At 47.5% G+C, this 6,000-nt stretch overlaps 1 protein-coding gene across 2 annotated transcripts in view; it reads right to left on the reverse strand.

Annotated features, from left to right (window-relative positions):
• Positions 1-4,476, reverse strand: part of LOC140425576 (coagulation factor XIII A chain-like) — a 140,906-nt gene extending 136,430 nt beyond the window's left edge. The window contains exon 1 of one of the 2 annotated variants that reach the window (XM_072510022.1): positions 4,342-4,476. The gene's annotated coding sequence lies outside the window, so the exon portion shown is untranslated. The remainder of the gene's footprint in view (positions 1-4,341) is intronic. The other variant, XM_072510024.1, reaches the window with a different exon arrangement.
• Positions 4,477-6,000: the final 1,524 nt, after the last annotated feature.

Here is a 6,000-nt window from a genome sequence, read left to right on the forward strand (position 1 = left end):
GAGAAAATGGTGGAAATGCTCAGCAGATCAGTATCTGTGGAGTCCTGGTGGGCCGGGGGGTCAGAACAGTGCCTGAATTCCAAAGGATCAATGCTTTATATTTGCTGAATGATCACCTAACCACTCGCTTTCCTTTTTTGGCATCCATGAAGCTATGGACAATTATAGTGGGTCTCATGATCAAATGGTATAGTTTGTAGCATGCCCTTTGGGTAAGAAGACCGTCATAATCCGTGAAACTGTCTCAATGCAATCCATTCAAGAAAGCTAGAAGGAGAAATCGCAGGACATTCTGAGGGTAGAGTGGAGTTTACAGAAATGTTGGTTATATTTAGCATCATGTTATAGTTGGCAACATTCTTCGCAATGAGTTCAATTTCATTGTGATTGACATGTACCATGTGCAGTGACACATGCCCTATACTTGCCTGAATTGGTTATATTAAGTGTTCTTCGCATTCCATTAATATTTTGATGCTGCTTCATTGGACACATTGTTAAGATCCTCGCACCAATTTTGAAAGCTGTACCCAATATTTATTTATTAAACTGATATTTTTCTTAATGAGTTAAGGAGCTTCAGAGACACATTACTGTAAATGAGATCACAAGCTAGGCAGTGCTTTACAGGCATCATTTGACAGGCCATACAGTCAGCCTGCTCTGGGTCCTTTGCTGTTGATGGTCCACATGAGCTTCCTCCCCCACCTCTTCATCTAACCCCATCTAACATATGATTGCCTAATTTCCCATTAAATGCATCAATGCTAGTCACCTCAGCTACTTTGTTTGGTAGCCCATCCCACATTCTCACTCCCATTCCCATACAACCCCTGGGAATTTCACCAGGTGTGACACATTGCAGCCTGAGAGTCATGCCCAGCCAGAGTACGATATAGTGACAGATATCAGATGTTTACTAATTGACTGGTCACATACTCCACCAGGGATCAACGTTTTGAGGAGAACTGACCACTGTTAAAAAAAAGATTGCAGGACTCCCAGATCCCAAGGAATTTGTCAGCGAAGTGTTGCTCATTTTACCATTAACGTTTTACAGCTGAAGGACACACTTAATAAATATTGAGATCCCACTTAATGGTTAAAAAAATAACATTACCGAAATGGTGAGGAACATACCGCACAGGTGACTATTTTCAAGTCTATATTTTTACACATGACTCTGAAATGTGAAACACCATTAATGTGTCCAGCTGAAAGCTAGTACTTTAAAAGCATTTTTATGTTAAAAAAGATGGTGGCAGGGGCAGCACGGTGGCGCAATGGTTAGCACTGCAGCCTCACGGCGCTGAGGTCCCAGGTTCGATCCCAGCTCTGGGTCACTGTGTGGAGTTTGCACATTCTCTCCGTGTTTGCGTGTGTTTCACCCCCACAACATAAAAAGATGTGCAAGGTAGGTGGATTGAACACGCTAAATTGCCCCTTAATTGGAAAAAAAATGAATTGGGTACGCTAAATTTATTTATTTTTTAAATGGCGGCATGATGGCGCAGTGGTTAGCACTGCTGCCGCACAGCGCCAGGGACCGAGGTTCGATTCCCATCTCGGGTGACTGGCTTTGTGGAGTCTGCACGTTCTCCCCTTATCTGCGTGGGTTTCCTCCGGGTGCTCCGGTTTCCTCCCACAGTCCAAAGATGTGCATGTTAGCTGGATTGGACAGGCAAATTGCCCCTTAGGGTGTGGTTACAGGATGGGGAATTGAGCCGAGGTAGGGTGGTCTTTCAAATGGTTGGTACAGACTCAATGGGCCGAATTGTCTCTTTCTGTCCTGTAGGGATTCTATGATTCTATGTATTCTTCTGACATATATTAATGATCGAGATACTGGTATATTGTTTGGTAGCCCAGGGGCAACAGGGTAGCATTGTGGCTAGCACAATTGTTTCACAGCTCCAGGGTCCCAGGTTCGATTCCGGCTTGGATCACTGCCTGTGCGGAGTCTGCACATCCTCCCCGTGTGTGCGTGGGTTTCCTCCGGGTGCTCCGGTTTCCTCCCACAGTCCAAAGATGTGCAGGTTAGGTGGATTGGCCATGATAAATTGCCCTTAGTGTCCAGAATTGCCCATGGTGTTGGGTGGGGTTACTGGGTTGTGGGGATGGGTGGAGGTGTGGACCTTGGGTAGGGTGCTCTTTCCAAGAGCCGGTGTAGACTCGATGGGCCGAATGGCCTCCTTCTACACTGTAAATTCTATGATTTTTTTATATTGGGGACAGGTTGCAGGGGACAAGTTTGTAGATGATGCAAAACTTAAAAGCATTGTAAAAATGAGGAGGACAGTGCATAGACAGGTTAGTGGGGTGGGCAGATAGGTGGCAGATGAAGTTCAATGCTAAGTGTGAAGTGATGCATTTTGGTAGAAAGAACATGGAGCGACAATATAAAATAAGGGGTAAAATTCTTAAGAGGGTGCAGGAGCAGAGGGACCTGGGTCTTTATGTGCATAGATCATTGAAGGTGGCAGAACAGGTGGAGAGAGCAATTAATAAAACATATAGTATTCTGGGCTTTATCAATAGGGGCAGAGATTACAAGAGCAAGGAGGTCTTGCTGAACTTATACAAGATAGTAGTTAGTCAGCTGGAATATTGATACAGTTCTGGGCGCCACACTATTGGAAGGATGTGAACGCATTGGAGAGAGCGCAGAAGATGATTACAAGACTGGTTCCTGGGCTGAGAAACTTCAATTATGATGATAGATTGGCGAGGTTGGGACTATTCTTCTTTGAGCGAAGAAGGCTGAGAGAAGATTTGATTGAGATGTCCAAAATCATGAGGGGGCTGGATCGAGCAGACGGGGAGAAATTGTTCCCACTTGTAAACGGATCAAGAACAAGTGGGCACAGATTTAAAGTGATTTACAAAAGAAGCAAATGTGATGTGAAGAGAAAACGTCTTCACGGCGCATGGTTGGGTCTGGAATGCACTGTCTGGAAGTGTGGCGGAGGCAGGTTCTGTCATGATATGCAGACATGCACATAATGAGATACAGACAGGCAGCTACACGACAGATTCAACAGGTCAGGAGGGCATTAGATGATGACTTGAATGGAAACAATGTGCAGGCGTACGGGGTGAAGACAGGGGAAGGGCACCAAGTCACGATGCTCATTCAGAGAGCGGGTACAGACACGATGGGCCGAATGGTCTCCTTCTGTGCAGTAACGATTGTGTGATTCTGAATTTTGCATAAACAAACATCTTTGCCTTCCTGCAGCCTTTCTCAAATCCTCAGGACGTGTGCAAGCCCTTCACAATTAATGAGCTGCTTCCAAGTGTTGAAATAAAACAGAAACACTGCTGGGTGGGAAACACATTGGTGACACTTTCATTCCTGAAATGGCACATGAGGCATTTGGGAACAATTTGGAGAGCACTGGGTGTTGTTTGTCAGCTGAAACTCCGGAGAGGAGACGGGTGTTTTAAATAGTCTCCACATCAAACCTTTGACACTTCCAGTGAAACCGAGTGGCAGAAATTATTGTTACAGTGAAATGCACATCAAAACAAAATGCAAAACGTATTTCAGAGCTGCTTTTCCAAGGTTTTTGTTTGAATATGTGGAAGAGTCAAAGTTATGATTGTTCTATCATTTATGTTCTTTTAAGTGTTGCACCGCCACAGACTGAACAACTATCAAAACCATCGCAGGCTTTGTAAAATGGGAACATTAAAGTTTGCTGGATGGGTTTAAAGGTATTTGAAACCTCAGCAATGAAAAGCAGAGGCAGGGGAGCAGAGCAATTAACTGGCTGAAACGTTTGATTTAGCCAGCCAGACTAAATATTAAGTTATTAATATTAAGTTAGCTCAATATGAAATAAACCTGAGTCCTGCCTTTCCCACTGCTTCCCGAGTAACTGTGCCAGGGTTTGGGGGGGGGGGGGGGGTGGCGAGAATCACTAACTTTACTTCAAAAGCTCTTAAAAGTGCCTCCTGTGAGTATTCTTGCTCAGAGACCCACTGTAACAATTCAGAAGAAAAAGAAAAAACTCTCTATCGACTCCGCTGCACTTTCCCAATCCACGTCCATTATCCGTCCAACACCGATTTAAAATAGAGAAATGATCACAGCCTCCAGATTAAAGTGTCAGTTTGGGATTGATCAGAGTTCACAGAGTGCAACCGAGACTTTTTTTTTTTAAAAAGATTGCCTAACTTTAAAAGGCAGCCTGCGAGTGGTTATATTTCTGTCAGGCAATTCACTAAACTTCTGGCACCTAAAGAACGACCAACAGCCTGACTTCAAAGGAAGAGCGACTCTTAAAGGTGAAAAATACAATAACACTAAAGAGCGCCGGGTGAGTGAGTGGCCCTTACCTGTGGCAGACAGGAGCTGGGAGGCAGAGCTAGGTGATTCACAGAGGTTGGACACCGAGATGGCTGAGAGCTGTCTGACTGCACAGCCTTTATACACAACCCCAACACCACCTCCCCCCACCCATCCCAGCTGCTCTTTGCAAAGAATGCGAGTGAGGAACTTTTTTCCCCCGGTTCTGTGGTTGACAACTCCAGGCCACTCCTCACAAATCTGGAGCAGCAGAACAGAAGAACTAGGAGCAGGAGTAGGCCATTCAGCCCCTCGAGCCCGCTCCATCATTCAATACGATCATGGCCGATCGCCTCTCGGCCTCAACCCCACTGTCCTGCTCGTTCTCCATAACCCTTCAACCTGTCACTAATTAAAAATCTGTCCATCTCCTCCTGAAATTTACTCAGTGTCCCGGCATCCACCCCACTCTGGGGTAGTGAATTCCACAGATTTACGGCCCTCTGAGAGAAGTAGGGCTGGATTCTGCGTTGCCCGACGCCAATATTGTAACCCTCGATCGGGCGAAGAATGGGCTCCGATGCCCAAATGAAATGAAAATGAAAATCGCTTATTGTCACGTAGGCTTCAATGAAGTTACTGTGAAAAGCCCCTAGTCGCCACATTCCGGCGCCTGTTCAGGGAGGCTGGTACGGGGACGGTGCTGGTTTGACGCTGGTCAGCCATTCTCCCTGCCCCCTCCAAAATAGCATCATTGCTGCGCACGCCGTTGCAATGGCATTGGCGCGTCATCGGCAGGCCCTCCCGCGACGCTCTTCCCCGGATGGGCCAAGTTCCCGACCACGTGGTGACGTGTGGTCTGAGCGATCGGGAACCTGGCTGAGTGGCTGCGGACTGTGTCCAACGCCGCCGCATTTGGCCAGGATCCCTGCTGTTGGCTGGGGAGCTTCCGTAAGGGCTGGGGGGACTGGTGGGGAGTGGTTAGGGGGTGGCCTGTGGGGTTGCGGATGGCGGGTCGGGTCCGCACACGGCCAGCACCACGTTGTATGGCGCAACCACTGCAGGTCGTCGCCATGTGCATGCGCAGCCTGGGACCCGGCCATTCTCTGGTCATTTTCAGAGCGGGAGCCGTGAGTTTCACCCGTCGCCGCTGCTAGCCCCTCACCGCTCCCGGAATCGGTGAGGGTTCGGCTCCGATTTTTGCCGTAAAACGCCCGGGAATTCTCCGTTCGGGCCAATATTTAGCTGCTGAAACGGAGAATCCTGCCTGTAATTTCCTTCATAGAATCATAGAATCCCTACATGGCGGAAGGAGGCCATGCAGCCCATCGAGTCTGCACCCACCCTCCGAAAGAGCACCCCACCTCGGATCAGGCCCCACCCTATCCCCATAACCCAGTAACCCAACCGAACCTTTTGGTCATCACCTATTGGATGAACGGAAAAGGTTTCAATCTCAAACGGCTAAAATCCAAGAAGAAAGCGACGCTGACATCACTCGTGAAACATCAGTATGAGAATGACTTCGCCATTTCCACTCTCTCAGAAGAGAACCTCCAATCCATGTTTGACACCTTCACGGAAGCAAACCATAGACTGGGCCTCAGCTTTCACGTCAAGAAGACCCAAGTCCTTTACCAACCCACCCCAGGGCAAGATTCAAGGAGAACCCTACCAAACATGGGACAATTCCCATACTTGGGGAGCCA

The sequence above is a fragment of the Scyliorhinus torazame genome, chromosome 6 (genome assembly GCF_047496885.1).
Source record: "Scyliorhinus torazame isolate Kashiwa2021f chromosome 6, sScyTor2.1, whole genome shotgun sequence".
NCBI lineage: Eukaryota > Metazoa > Chordata > Chondrichthyes > Carcharhiniformes > Scyliorhinidae > Scyliorhinus > Scyliorhinus torazame.